This window comes from Capricornis sumatraensis, chromosome X (genome assembly GCF_032405125.1).
Source record: "Capricornis sumatraensis isolate serow.1 chromosome X, serow.2, whole genome shotgun sequence".
NCBI lineage: Eukaryota > Metazoa > Chordata > Mammalia > Artiodactyla > Bovidae > Capricornis > Capricornis sumatraensis.
Window position 1 is genome coordinate 48257789 of NC_091092.1, and position 15888 is coordinate 48273676.

A 15888-nucleotide genomic window follows, 5' to 3' on the forward strand; every position below is an offset into this window, starting at 1 on the left:
GGCAGTGATGGTGACAGCTAAAGCAGTAATAGTGATGGCATCATCTGTGGATCAGGGGGAGAGGTCATACTTCACATGGAGTAAGTGCTGGGACCCAAGGTGGGACCTTGTCTTTCTCATCTGTCCCCAGAACCTGTCCCTGTAGTGTTTGTACAAACATTAACTCTTTGGCCTGAATGCCAGGACAAGTGCAGCCTATGCTCAAGCAGTAAATTGATTAGTAAATTATTATAAAAATAAAAACATGTTCTCGGACATTGTACTAACCGTTTCAGGGAGTTATTAGAATTCTTCAAGGAGTTTAGAATTTCTGATTTTGAAAACTGCTGCAGCATTGCAAAGCAAATATCCATAGGCTTAGAAAGAAAAGTCAAAGTTATAGATCACTACATTTCACAGAAAAGAAGATTATTTTCATATGAAGTCTTGGATCTTAGTGTTTTTGCTTTTCTAATTGAACGTGAGTAATATTATGTTCTATGAGGAGAAGTGTAGTGCTTCTAGAAGGAAGATACCAGATAATGAAAGATTAAAAAAAAGCCTAATTTATAATTCACCATTTATAAATCTTTTTTAATCTACAAAAAAGAGAGGTATAGACCAGCACTGAACAATAACAGTACTTTGTGATAAGGATGACGGAAATGCTCTCTATCAGTGCTTTCCAATTCAATAGCTACCAGCTACATGTTGTTGTTCAGTTGTTAAATCATGTCCAACTCTTTGCGATAGCATGGACCATAGCACACTAGTCTTCTCTGTCCTTCATCATCTCCTGGGGTTTGCTCAAACTCATGTCTTTGAGTTGGTGATGCCATCCAACCATCTCATCCTCTGCCACCCTGAACATCTGAAGCATGGCTATTATGACTAAAGATGCAAATATTTAATTTTAGTTAATTTACCTCTAACTACAACTGTTTAGTAGACAGTGAAGTTTAGTGTTTAGTAGACACTGTGATATATGGGAATCACCTGAAAGAAATAAGTATGTTATTTTGGACTAATAAGACTTCAGCTTCCCGGGTGGCACTAATGGTAAAGAACCTACCTGCCAATGCAGGAGACATAGAGACTGGGTTTGATCCCTAAGTTGGGAAGATTCCCTGGAGGAGGGCATGGCAAACCACTCCAGTATTTTTGCCTGGAGAACCCCATGGACAGAGGAGCCTGATGGGCTACAGTTCATAGGGTCACACAGAGTCAGACATAACTGAAGTGACTTAGCATGTATAATACTTGAACAGAACACGTTGGCTATTTTCAAACATCTGAAGGATTGCCATGTGGTTGTTTAGAAATGTTTATTGTGATTCCACAAAGCAGAATCAGAACTAATGAATAACCAGTTACACAGGGACCAATTATGGACTTTATGTAAGGAACTTTGTAACAAGTAGTATGTCTAAAACTTCAGTGGGTGACTAGACTAAATGTCCTTCAAGGTCCTTTTTCTGTACTGTGAATCTGTGATTATATGATTTAAATGTTGGTAATGGTATACTATGGAGAGAATTTCTTTCCAGCTAAATAACCATGTAATACAAAGGTCATTTAAGACACCCAGGCGAGGTGGCCTTGTCTATTTTTTTGATTAAATCCTGGGTGAAGTATATTCTGTCAATCTCTGAGATTAATTGTTCTATTTTCTACTCAATATTTTTGAGAAAAGTCTGTTACTAAAGTAATTTGTGGAAAAAAGAAAACTAACTTTTCAAGACCTTTTTCTTGAGGTTATCAACATATAAGTTTCATAATTCCTTCATTTTCCAGCTTTTATAGGTTTCTAAGATTATATCTTTAAAATATTGACAGGTAAACATTGAGAATGATGCAGTTCCTAGGTTAGATAATGGTTGATGCCAATTACTTCAGGTAAGAGTGTAATCTGACTAGATGGAAGCTGTTACCTTAATTTCTGTGTTTACATGTGTGCAATCATGTCTTTTGTGTGATATTCAACCTAGGAAAAATTATAAAGTTAAAATAATTATGTATTTTATTTAAAAATTCAAATGCAATGGCAAATCATATGATTCAAGAACAAATATTTATAGTGCACACTCTGATTGAAGCAATATACAGACACTGTGGATTCAGTGGGGGATATGGCATAGTCTATGGAGATAGACAAACTGTTAATCACATCTTGGAAATTAATTTGATGATGAGACGAGGAGCATAAAAGGGGTATGGGAACACAGAGAAGAACATTTAATCTAGCCTGGACTTGGGAAGGTGTGGAATGAGGACAAAATACATTATTGATTCTGTATCAATTTAGATATTATCTTTCTCATTTAATCTGTCAACACTGTATGCTTTTCCTGGGCTTAACTGCCCTCAGATTCACCCCTCATTTGTCCTCCTCTCTGCCTTATAATATATATGGGCTGAATCCTACAGTCTGCAATTCTTAGGCTGGCTAACATTTTGCTTCCATCTGAGTTCTGCCAACAGGCAAACCAGCAGGATATTAAACCCAGGAGAAAGAAACAGCCAGTTTTTCTCCTTACTCTGCATCAAGTGGTTTCCCTTTAATAGCTACATATTTCCCATGGTTCTAGCCCTATCAGATTGATCCACATGGCTTCAGATCCTATTGAAACTAACACTTCTTTATGTTGCTAATTATTGGATTCCCCAACTGTCCCATGTTTAGCTTCTCTGTCATTTTTGCCACCAATTTTCTGCTTTAAATATTTATCATGGTTTCTATTTTCCTGGACAATCTCTGACTATTACATGTGCGGCCAATAATAGTGACAGATTTTCTAGTATTAAACTTCATCACATTCCTGGGATAAACCCAATTCTGTCACCAGCAATTAAACAGGTTTAAGTTTCTTCTATAGTTAGTAAGGGCTTCCCTGATAGCCCAGTTGGTAAAGAATACGCCTGCAATGCAGGAGATCCCAGTTCGATTCCTGGGTTGGGAAGATCCCCTGGAGAAGGGATAAGCTACCCACTTTAGTATTCTAGGGCTTCCCTTGTGGCTCAGCTGGTAAAGAATCTGCCCACAATGTGGGAGACCTGGGTTTGATCCCTGTGTTGGGAAGATCCCCTGGATAAGGGAAAGGCTACCCACTTTTATAATTAAGAAAAGAAAAAACATAAATACCCCTGGATCCTGAAACCTTCTCTGTATAACACTATATATCTCTCATATTCTCCATATTTTAATCAAATATATTTTTTGCACTTCTAGTTTTTATACATATTTTGAAAAATTCTATTGATGTAAGTAATCAGATGATATATTTAACTTTAACTGTATGATGCAACCCAGGTGCTACTCGGAGGGGAATATATAGCCTTAAATAGATGTATTTAAAAAATAAGAAATGTATGAAACATCCAAGCCATTCAAGAAGCTAGGGAATGAATAGCATGTTAAACCTAAGGAAGTATAAAGTAGGAAATAAAGAAAGTAAATGCAGAAATAAGGAAATGGAAAACAGTAGAGTCAAATAACAAAAGCCCATTCTTTGAAAATCTTATAAAACAGACAAAATTTTAAAATATGATTACTGAATATAGCTGAGTACAGAAGAATTGATGCTTTTGAACTGTGGTGTTGGAGAAGACTCTTGAGAGTCCCTTGGACTGCAAGGAGATCCAACCAGTCCATCCTAAAGGAGATCAGCCCTGGGTGTTCATTGGTAGGACTGATGTTGAAGCTGAAATTCCAACACTTTGGCCACCTAATGTGGAGAGCTGACTCACCGAAAAAGACCCTGATGTTGGGAAAGATTGAGGGCAGGAGAAGGATGAGATGGTTGGATGGCATCACCGACACAATGGACATGGGTTTGGGTGGACTCCAGGAGTTGGTGATGGACAGGGAGGCCTGGCGTGCTGTGGTTGGTTTATGGTGTCGCAAAGAGTCAGACATGACTGAGTGACTGAACTGAACTGAATATAAAATCAGAAATAAACAATATAACTTAAATAAAATTATACAAAATATTGATGCAGAAGAGATTTAAATGTAATAAGAGAACACAGCAAATATTACACCTTTCCCTCAGGATAAACAAATGATGGACAAAGAATAATTTCTACATACAGTATAGGGGTATTTCAGTGAATAAATTAAAATGAAATGAGTGAATAAGAAATTATCATTCTTCAAGACCTAAGGGATTAATGGATAATTGTCATCAGTGACTGCCAGCATCAGCACAAAGAGAGATAACCAGACATTATGTACCCTCCTACTGGAAGTACTTGGGCTTTCCTGGTAGCTAAGTTGGCAAAGAATTCACCTGCAATGCAGGAGACCCAGGTTTGATCCCTGGGTGGGGAAGATCCCCTGGGAAGGAAATGGCAACCCACTCTACTTGTCTGGAAAATCCCATGGACAGAGGAGCCTGGCAGGCTACAGTCCATGGGATCACAAAGAGTCAGACATGACTTGGTGACTAAACCACCATTGGAAGTACACAGCATCACCTATGGAGTAGTCTTGGAAAACAAAAGAAAATACAAAAAAAAAAAAAAAATCTGATCAAGTCTCTACCTCTAACTGGCAATGAAAAGAAGTACAGAAGGCTGAAGAACATGTTAAAAGACACTAAAGTGTTGCAATCCACAAAATCCAGACTATGGGAAATAGGACAGAACACAAGATATATGTATGTGTTTCATTAAATAACAAAAATTAATTATAATGGAAAAATGTTATGTGTGTGGGGAAACCTGTAGATTAAAAATAACTTGGGGACATAATAAGCAATACCAATGTATAGATCATATTTGGGCACCAATTTGAAGGAAAGCAATTAAGCAATATATATATAAATAAAAATTTTTAGGGTTTATAATTGTGTTGAGTTCATATTTTATGAGTCATTATCCTTTAAAATGCATACTGAAATATTTAGAGATGAAACAGCATAATATCTTAAATTTGTTTTACATTATTCAAGAAGCAAAGATTGGTGGTGGTAGTAGATGGAGGTATATATAATTAAAACCATGTTGGCCATGCATTAATGATTGTTGATGCTGAGTATCAGGTATATTGGGTTCATTATACTATTCTCTTTACTGTTGTGTATGTTTTAGGATTTCTGTAATAAAAATTTTTATTATAAATATCATGTCATTAAATATGAAATCCTAAGTGAAAGCAATGACTTTTTAGGAAAATAAAGATTAAATCGCCTCATAAAGAAATAGAAACTTCCAACTGAACAATAAAAACTGAAACTATTTTCAAAGTTTAAGCCATCCTTATATGCTCCAAAACAAGCAGTTTGAAGGCCGATTTTATCAAATGGTCAGAGAAAGCCAAATCACCATGTCATTAACCTCTTCTAAAGCATATAAAATGGTGGGCAGTTTTTCAACTATTTTCCCCAGGCTAGCTCTCCTTAATTCAAAAACGAGATGAGGACTCCCCACGAAAATAACATTTGAGCCAAACTCACTCACACGGCAGAAAATACCTTAAATAGATTAATAGCATATGCAGCACAGCAGTGAATTAAATGAACAAAGAGATAGTGTCTGAGAAATAAAAACATGATTTAACATTAGGAAATACTTTCAGTTATAATTCCCTACATTAACTAATTAAAGGAGTGTGTTAGTTTGCTAGGACTGCAATACAAAAATACCAGAGACCAGGTGGCTTAAATAGAAATTTATTTCCTTATAATTCTGCAGGCTACAAGTCTACTATCCATATGTTGGCAGGATTGGTTTCTCCTGAGGTCACTTTCTTTGCTTGTAGATGACTGTCTTCTCTTTCTGTCTCTCTTTCTGTGTATCTGTTTCCTCATCCCTTCTTCTTATAAGAACTCCAGTCATATTGGATTAGGCCCCTTCCTTATGACCTCATTTTACCTCAGTTTTCCCTTTAAAGGCCCTATCTCCAAATTCAGTCACATTCTGAATTGCTGAGGTTTAGGACTTCAACGTATGAATTCTGGGGGTACACAATTCAGCCCATAACAAAAGAAAACCATTTCATTACTTCAATGGGTATATTTTTAAAAAATATTAGAAAATTTCAATGCAAGTTCATGGGAATTCTTTTAGCAAACTAAGGTTACAAGGGACCTTCCATCCCCCTAGATCCACAACAAATATGCTTTAATGTGAAATAGTAGAAGCATTTCCATTAAAGTCAGGGAAAATAAATAGATACATGCTATCATCTTTATCATTTAAAATGATACTGGAACACAAAGTCAGAACTGTGGATATCAAAATAAATAAGAGGTATGAATATTGAAAAGAAAGTTATACTATTTGGTGATATTACCTGTGTAGAAAATTCTAAAGAATAAGCATGTGGAATATTCAAATGAACAAGAAACCTCAGAAAGTATAAATTCACTATAGCAAAAGACAGAGACTTGTCACATAAAAGCAGTAACTGATTAGAACATGTAATAGAAAATATCCCATTCACAACAGCAATTAAATCCAAAAAGTACCTTAAAAGAATCATCACTAAAACATTTTAGATCTTTATGGAGGCAACTATAAAAGTTTACTGATAAATTCAGGTAAAGTAAGTCTCAGATAAATGGGGCAGTATTTCATACTTACTGATGAGATATACATCATTGTAAAGATGTCAATTCTCATTTACAGATTTCATGCCTTACTTGTAGCTGCAAAGATGACAATCAAACTTGGCCCATTGTCTTCTCCCAAAATCAAGCCTGGAAAACCATAGAAGGTAGAATAAAAAGAAATCTCACAACTGTACATAATAAAATCTAAGCAACAAAACATGAGAAACCTCTGGGGAAGACTGAGGACTGTGTTGAACTTGTGTTGGGATGAGGAAGTCCTGGGCCTAAGAGAGGTTGGAGAGAGTTTATAGATTATAATAGAAGGAAGATGACAGTATAGGGAGGAGTAAAGTTTAAAAGCTTATGCTCCTACTTCAATATAGTAATCTGAGGCTGCACCTCAGACCCCAGATGCCAGTATCCTTGAGGACAACAGGACAGCAGGAAAAATGGGTTGATTTATCCAGTATGACTTGAGCCTGCTAATAATCAGTTGAAACCCATTTAGTGGGTAAAGACTGATCTTTTTTTTTTTTTTTTTTAATGTACTATTTTAACGGACTACAAAAAATGTACTAAAAGTGGAATAGTGAGTATCACAATGAATCACCCACAGTAAGGGCAGATATTCATGAAATACACACAAACACACACACACATATTCTATATATATATTTGGTAGAGATGCACAATGTACAATATATTTCTAAGAATGAGGGTTATAAAAAAGAAAATTACATCACTGGACAATGCAGAGTTAGATAAGCTCAAAAGAGGCAGGATATCCCATAATCACAACTGTTCAGCTTCTTCCTTGTAGAAAATACATTTTTAGAACAAAAGTTTCTAAAATCTAAGTCTGGCTAGTGAAGAGACCCCTTAGGAAGTTGGGCTTCATCTCTCTCATGGATGCTGCTACTCTCTTACACAGCATCTAGCCTGGAATCTAAAACCATTCTCTATAGGAGATGCACTTGAGCAAATGGCCAGAGATGGCAGGAAGGGATAATTTCCCATTTTGTATTTAGTTGAACCCAGGGTACAAGATGAGGACTCTCAGAGAGGATTGAGGGGTGCACCCATACCAGAACAGAGAGTACTCCACAGAACCCTGCTTCACTGCTGATATCAGTCCTGGAAGACTTCAAGCATAGATCTCAGGCTGAGCAGCCCCCTTCATTTCTAGCTTGGGTGGTCTCAGGAGGGTAGAGGCCTTGGTCTGAAGGTGGCAGACATAGGCTAGGAGGGGAGAGGAGTCTAGATCTTGCTAGTTGTCAAGGTGAGGACTTAAAAGAGGATTTGAGGGTCTGAAGAACTGGGCCCTACCCCTACCCTCTTGCTGTGGTCAGCCCTGTGAAACCTCAGGGTGTGGTCACTGGATGTGGTCAGAAGGTAGGGACAAGTAACACTGTCATCATCCAATTACCAACAGACATCAAGATGAAGACCCTGAGGGAGGAGCAATTAGAAGCCTGCCCCAGACAGAGAAGGTACTATAGAATCCAGCCCTTTATTTGCTTTCAACTCTAGGAGGTCCTAAAGCATGATGGCTGGGTGTGGGGTTCCCTGACTTCTCACTAAGGCATCAGAAAGAGTTGAGGACCTTGCTCTGAGGAGCCCTGTTTCACGTCAGGAGAGGGAAGGGGACTCAGGCTTGCCAGGCATCCAGAGGAGGATCTTGAGGAAGGACTGTGGTGAGCCCCTTCCCAAACAGTGGGGGACCCACAAAAAGCTGCTCATACAGTCAGCATGGGATGTCCTGGGTAGTCCAGTCAGATAGAGTGCCCCTCCCCCATGCCCTCTTTGGAGAGGTGCTTAGAGAAATGGTGACTTTGGACCAAAGGATGCATCATCAGGTCAGCAAAAAGGAGGGCATACAAGCCTTGTCAGGAGTAAATATAAATACTATTTTGGACAAATTTGAGGGTATGCCTGCAATCTCAGGGCGGGCCAGTAGCTTGCCCTGCCTCTGCTGTCAACCTCTCATAGCCCTGGCATGCATGCCTTGATATTCTCAAGGAGTAGGGGCTTGTTCTGGAGATCACGAGGGAAGCAGCCCAGGCTGAGCCCAGAGTCAAGGTGAGGACTCTGAGCTAGGACTGCATGGCTTTTCCACATCAGAGCTGGAATCCTGTCAGTGCCCTGCAGAGAGAGTAGGAACTCTGGCTCTGCCTCATAGATGGGGCAAGGAAACCTGGCTATGTCTCATAGTAGAGCTGGAAACCCCGCCCTGCTGCACAGACAGAGCCATGAAACTGGACTCTGCCCCGCAGAAAGAGCGGGAACCCTGGCTGTGTCTCATAGGTGGAGCTGGAAATCCTGCCTCTCTGAAAGAGTGGGAACCCTGGCTTAGCCTCACAGATGCGACAGAGAAACCTGGCCGTGTCTCCTAAGGTAGAGCTTCAAATTCGGCCCTGCCTCTTAGAAAGAGTGGGAACCCGGCTTCGCCTTACAGATGGGGTGGAGAAACCTGGCCACTTCTCATAGTAGAGCTGGAAACCCCGCCCTGCTGCACAGACAGCCATGAAATGAACCCTGGTTGCGTCTCGTAAGGTAGAGCTGGAAATCCAGCCCTGCCCCACAGAATGAGTGGGAACGCTGGCTGTGTCTGATAGGTAGAGCTGCAAATTCACCTTGTGGATGGGGCAGGGAAACCTGGCCCCGCCTTAGCCCTGCAGTCATCCCTGGGAGACCGTCCGTAGGACTCCTAGAGGTGGTGTATCGGGCCCATTTCTCCTGGAGTCTGAGGGACACGAGACTGCTCTGAGAGGCTGGGGAAGAAGGAGTCCAGCTGTTGTCTATCAGGTGAGGACCCAGAAGTGGAAGAAGCCCACTGCAGGTCAGGTCGAGGGAGCCCCACCGTGTGCTTGCTTTCAGCTTTGAGAACCCACAGTAGGTTTCCTGGACATGCGGTGAGGCTTGTTAGAGGAGGATGAACTTGGGGCACCAAGGAATGAGCCCAGGCCCTGCCGGCCTTTGAGGCGAGGACCCAGAGCAGGGGAGAGCAGCCTCCTTGGCCCCCGTGGACGGGACCCTCTGGCATGCTGTGCCTCGGCCATCTTTCCCAGGAGGTCTCAGGCAGGGGTCCCGAGTGTGTTGTGTCCTGACTTGCGCCCAGAGGCCTGGGACACTGAGGCGTCGGTGGAGGACTCGGTGGGAGACGTGGAGGTGAGGATGCAAAGGAAGGCTCCCTCTCCACTCTGTGAGACTTAGGGGTCCCCCTGGCGACCCAGGGGCCCATGATGCCCTCCCCACCTGCTCTCAGCGCTGAGGCGACCTAGGGAGCCCTGCGCCCCTCTTTGTCTTCTGACTTCCGTCTGGCGCCTCATGGCGATAGTGGTTGCAGGGTGAGGGAACGGCCTCAGGTCAAGAGAAGGAGGGGAGGCGGGCCTGTGGGGCGTGAATGTGAAACTCAGGGTTGGGGGGACCTTCCGCAGCCGAGAAGCCCCACCAATCCTGCTCCGCCACTCCAGTCACCTGGAGGGCTCGGCCGTGGGGCTCGGGAGCGGTGGCCCTCGCTCCCTCAGGACGGGGTGGGGCTGGTCTCTGGGGAGAGAGGCCTTTGTCTGTGGGGTGGTGGGAATACCCTAAGCGGGCCAGAGCTCCCTGCTGCAGAAGACATGCTGGTCAGCCCTTACTGTCAGCCTTCAGAGGTGCTGGGCAGAGGAGTGGGGAGGGGAGTGGAATGGGAAAGGGTGGGAGGTCGGGGAGGGAGGGTGTGGCCTCTCTTTACGTTTCTCTGGTTGTTCTCAGGGGAGTGAGGACCAAGTCTGAAGGAGCAGGGACAGTTTGGTAGAGGGAGAAATTGCAGGCCTTCCCCAAGGTCAGATAAAGGAGTGGGGGCACCCCCTACACGAGAACACATGGGACCCAGCAGTTCTCTGCCCTTCCCACCAACACAGGAGAGCTGAGGATGCTTACTGGATTTGGACCCTGACTAATTTTTTTTTTTTCTGGGGGCTTCCCAGGATGGAAGACCTGGGTCTGGTGGGTGTGCCTAAGATCAGCAGAGGGAGGAGAGCCACATGCTGTCAGGTATCAAAATAAGTACTCTGAGGGAAGATCTCCCACCCTATGAAGAGGGGTCTCACAGAAACCTGCCCCTGCTGTCAGCCCTGCGAGGCCATGTAGCAGGGATGCCAAATGTGGCTTTAGTGACTTCCACTCTGGGAGTCTCAGGGAGGTGAGACTTTTTCTGAGGGGTAGACCTCTGGATAACAGAGAGGACTATGAGGGAGGATTGAGAGGACCTCCCTCCCCAAGTAGATTTGGCCTTGCCTGCCCTGAAAATATCTGTCTTAAAGAGAAGGGGCCCCAGCCCAGCTCTGCTCCTCTTGTCAGCCCCAGGAGAGCACAGGCAGGGTTGGACAAATGTGGCATTTCCTAACTTTTCCTGGGGAATGGGCATCTCAGAGAGGTGAGGACATCCCTTTGAAGGGGGGACACATCAGTTGAGAACAGGGAGGAGTTTCAGGCTCTGTCAGGAATCAAGGTAAGGGCCACTGAGAGGCCTGAAGACCCCCCTTCCCTGAAAAGAAAGATGCCACAGAATCTCAGCCCTGGGAGGATCCAAGTAGGGGTGAATAGAGGGGATGAACTCTCACTTCTGCCACAAGCTCTACCAGGAGTTCAGGGGATAGAGTGTCTCAGGGAGGTGAGGTCTGGGTTGGAGCAGAAAACTTTAGGTCAGCGGAGGGTAGGGCAAGCCTTGCCAGGGGTACAGATGAATACTTTGAGCGAGGATTGAGTACATTCCCTATGCCAGAACAGACCCCAGGCAGGGGTGGCTGGACATTGTGTCTTTTTACTTTGTATGAGGTGTCCCAGGGAGATGAACACTTTGGTCTGAGCTGATGACATCAGCCAAGGGGGCAGTTCCAGAATCTGAGGAGTCAAGGTAAGGTAAAGGCCTTGAAGAAGGGGACTAAGGTTACTCCCTAACACAGACAGAAGGGGTCTCACAGAAACTCCACTCTGTCCCCACTATCCACCCTGGAAGGATCTAGGCAGTAATGCTCAGATGTGGTGTACCCTCACTCCCTGCAAAGGGTATGTGGAAGAGTCCCTGGGAGATAAAACCTTGGTCTGAGAAGGATGATTTCAGGTCACCACCTAAAGTGGGCAAGGCCCTCCAGGAGTAAAGAATACATTGAGGGAAGAAAGAGGGAATTACCTATCTTAGAAGAGGAAGCCCAGCCCCTGCTGCCAGCCATGGGAGACCCCAAACCAGGGGTGGTTGGATGTAATGTCTCTTTACTTTTGTCTTGAGGGTGGTTAGGTCTTGAGGTGAAGGCCTTGGTGTGAGTGAGAAGACAGGTCAGCTGAAGGAGTCACATCAGATCAGAAGAGGGAAAAGTCCCAGACTCTACCAGAGTCAAGGTAAGGACACTTGGTGAGGACCAAAGGCACTTTCAATCCCAGAAAAAAGAGACCCCATGGAGTCTAGCTATCTCTTGTCCTTAGGTCTGGAAGGATTCAGGCAGGGTTGGTTGTATATGATATGCCCCCACTTTATCCAAGGGTGAGAAAGTTGTCTCAGAAAGGTGAGGTCGTGGTCTGAGGCAGTTAATGTCCAGTCAGCAGGGGGTGGTCTAGGCCCTGTCAAGGTAAAAATGGATACCATGAGGGAAGACTGAAGATAGCCCTACCAGAGGACACATGGGGCCCAGCACTTGCTTTTAGCACTGGAAGGACCTAGCAAGGGTGGTAAGATGTAGTGCCTCATTTTTGCCCATGGGTTTTTCAGGGAGGTGAAGTCCTCATTCTGAGGAAGTGGCCGTCTGTGGGGAAGCTACATCAGCTCAGCAGAGGAAAGAGTCCTGGACTCTGCCAGAGTTTAAGGTAGGGACTCTAAATGAGGACTGAGGGCACACTCTCACCTGAGGACCCAAGGCATACCCAGCTCTGCCCTGCCCCTGTGGTCAGCCCTGGGGGGCCCTGGGCACAGTGGTCAGATGGTGTACCCTTACTTCCTTCTTGGTAGTCTCAGGCAGGTGAGGGCTTGTTCTGAAGGGGCCAGACTCAAGACAGCAGAGGGAGTCCCAGAACCAACCAGCAGTGTGAGGAATGAGGGTAACCCTCAGCTAGGAGAGAGGGGGGAACCCACAAACTTCATTCAGCACCTGCTGTCACCCTGAAAGGCCCTGGGCAGGTGTGGCCGAAAATGTTGCCCCTTCACTTCTCATCTGTGTCAGGAATGTAAGCTTTTGTCTTAAGCTAGCGGAGGCAGGGAAAGAGGGGGCACAAGCCTTGTTAGAGCAAAGGTAATAACCTTAGCATGGAGGGGATCATCCACTCCAGAACAGCAATGACCTCACAGAACTCAACCCCTCCTCACCTGTCAGGGGCTCCAGGAACTATGAGGTAAGGGCCTTGGTGTGAGGCACATGTCCTCAGGTCAGCAGAGCAGAGGAAGCCCAGGCAGTGCTGGGAAGTCAAGTTGAGGTGCATATTCTGAATGTCTACCAAGGACCCCACCTATTCCAGAACCGAAGGGGCCTCACAGTGCCTGACCCCACCTGCCACAGTCATCCCTGGAAGCCTTGGGCTGTGCTGGTTGGCTGCACTCTGAGGAGCTTTCTAACATCCTCTTACAGGTTCCCAGGGACAAACTGTCCAGGGAGACAGGAGCCCTGTGAGGCCCTAGAGAACTCCCTAAAGAGGAGATCTGTAAGTCAGCCTTTGTCAGAGCTGCCAAGAATACATTTCTCTGATGAGGCTGCTGACCCACCTTCTCCTTCAGGCCCGTGGGATCCCATCTCCCACCATCCTGCTAACACTTCCACCTGCTCCCTCCAACAAGAGTTATCATGCCTTATTCTCCAAAGCGTCCATGCCTCACTTTTGAGCCAGGCTTTCATACCCTAAGTGAGATACAAGGCCTGCTGATGGTTCAGGATTCCATACCTGAGGAGGAGGAGACCTTCTCCATTTCTTCTTGCTCTTTCACCTTCTCCTACCCACTCCTTGCAACCATCCCTTCCTCTCCACTGATATTGGGCACACCAGAGGAGAAGCAGGAGGAGAAAAAGCAGGAGGAAGAGAAGGAGCAGAGGGAGAAGGAGGAGGAGCAGGAGGAGGAGAAAGAGGAGCAGGAGGAGAAGGAGGAGAAGAAGGATCAGCAGGAGGAGAAGGAGCAGCAGGAGGAGAAGGAGCAGAAGGAGGAGGAGGAGGAAGAGATGGAGCAGGAGCAGGAGGAGGAGAAGGAGCAGAAGTAGGAGACAAAGGAGCAGGAGGAGAAGGAGCAGGAGGAGGAGAAAGAGCAGCAGGAGGAGAAGGGGCAGGAGGAGGAAAGGAGCAGAAGGAGGAGGAGGAGGAAGAGATGGAGCAGGAGGAGGAGAAGGAGCAGAAGGAGATGAAAGAGCAGCAGGAGGAGAAGGAGTAGGAGTAGGAGGAGGAGAAAGAGCAGCAGGAGGAGAAGGAGCTGGAGGAGAAGAAGGATCAGCAGGAGAAGGAGCGGGAGGAGGAGAAGGAGCACAAAGAGCAGCAGGAGGAGAAGGAGCAGGAGGAGGAGGAGAAGGATCAGCAGGAGGAGGAGAAGGAGCAGAAGGAGATGAAAGAGCAGCAGGAGGAGAAGGAGCAGAAGGAGGAGGAGGAGGAAGAGATGGAGCAGTAGCAGGAGAAGAAGCAGCAGGAGGGGAAGGAGAAGAAGGAGGAGAAAGAGGAGCAGGAGGAGAAGGAGGAGGAGCAGGAGGAGGAGAAGCAGCAGGAGGTGGAGACGGAGCAGCAGGAGGAGGAGGAGATGGAGCAGGAGGAGGAGAAGGTGCACGAGGAGGAGAAGTAGCAGGAGGAGGAGGAGCAGGAGCCTCCGGAGAGTCCCGGGAGCTTCTTCTCTTCCACATCATGCAGCACATCAGATGAAGACTCCAGCAGCCAAGAGGAGGAGGGCACAGGCTTTCACCAGGCCTCAGAAGACACCAAATCCTTGCCCAGAGACCTGCTAAATGAGAAGGTGGCTAATTTGGTTCATTTAATGATTCTCAAATATCAACAGAAGGAGCCCATAACAAAGGCAGAAATGCTAAAGGTTGCCATCAAAAGGGATAACAAACAATTCCTTGTGACCTTTGAGAAAGCTTCTAAGTGCCTAGAGGTGATCTCTGGCATTGATGTGAAGGAAGTGGACCCTAAAACCCACTGCTACGTCCTTTTCAACTCATTAGGCCTCACCCATGATAAGATAGTTAGTGATGATCAGAGCATGCCTACAAATGGCCTTCTGATAATCATTCTGGGTGTGATATTCATAGAGGGCAACTGTGTCCCTGAGGAGAACATCTGGAATTTCTTGAATATGATAGACATCAAAGCTGGGAGGAAGCATTTCATTTATGGGGAGCCTAGGAAGCTCATCACCAGAAACTGGGTGCAGGAGAATTCTCTAGAGTACCGGTTGGTGTCTAATAGTGATCCTTCACGGTACGAATTCCTGTGGGGTCCAAGGTCCTATGCTGAAACCAGCAAGCTGAAAGTTTAGGAATTTTTGGCCAAGATCAAAGGGATTGACCTCATTTCCTTCTCAGACTGCTATGAGGAGGCTTTAAGAGATGAGGAAGAGAGAGCTGGGGCCAGAAATAACGCTATGGATAGTAATACTGCCATGTTTATTGTGCAGCATTTGCCAGTAATTCCTGACCCAACTGAAGAATGTACTGTGTTTGAAGAGGGCAGTCAGGTTTCTAAGTAGAGGAGAGTCGGGGTCAGGCTGGGGAGAACACTCTGTGCAACAACTTTGTTTTCCTGTTCTGTATGGGTGACTTAAAAGTTTATCATTTTTTTCTTCCCTTTTAATATTTTTTTTCAAATACTCTTCCTTTGAATAGGCTTATTGACTTTAGAATCTGTTTATGAATGATGTTGATCACATTTATTGCTAAACATTTATCAGATTTAAGAATAAGAGTTTTGATATTTTGCAAAACAATTTGGGGAACCTTCCATTGTATTTTGTGACCTGAAACAAGATAACATGATACTGGGATTTTCTTGGAAATGTGGAAAAACTCAGCAGGCAATAGAGAAAAAATGTAAAACATGGCTCATTTTTGGATTCCCATACCACTTTAGTCTATTGTTCTGTAAAATTTAAGATATGTATACCTGGACTTGTATGGCTTATTCAAGAAAGTAAGAGTAATCTAAACAAACCCTATTTTTTGGATTATCTTAACCAATTTAGTGTATTATTCTGTAATATTAAAATATATACCTGTACTTGCTTGGCTTATTCAAGAAAATAGGCATAATCTTAACAAATCTTAATTTTTGGATTCCCTTTAGCTATTTTAGTCTCAGTCAGTTTAGTTCAGTTGCTCAGTTGTGTCTGACTCTTTGTGACTCCATGAATCACAGCACG

General features: G+C 44.5%; 1 pseudogene; it reads left to right on the plus strand.

Annotated features, from left to right (window-relative positions):
* The first annotated feature begins 9860 nt into the window (after window positions 1–9860).
* On the plus strand, window positions 9861–15219 carry LOC138071663 (melanoma-associated antigen 10-like; annotated as a pseudogene).
* Window positions 15220–15888: the final 669 nt, after the last annotated feature.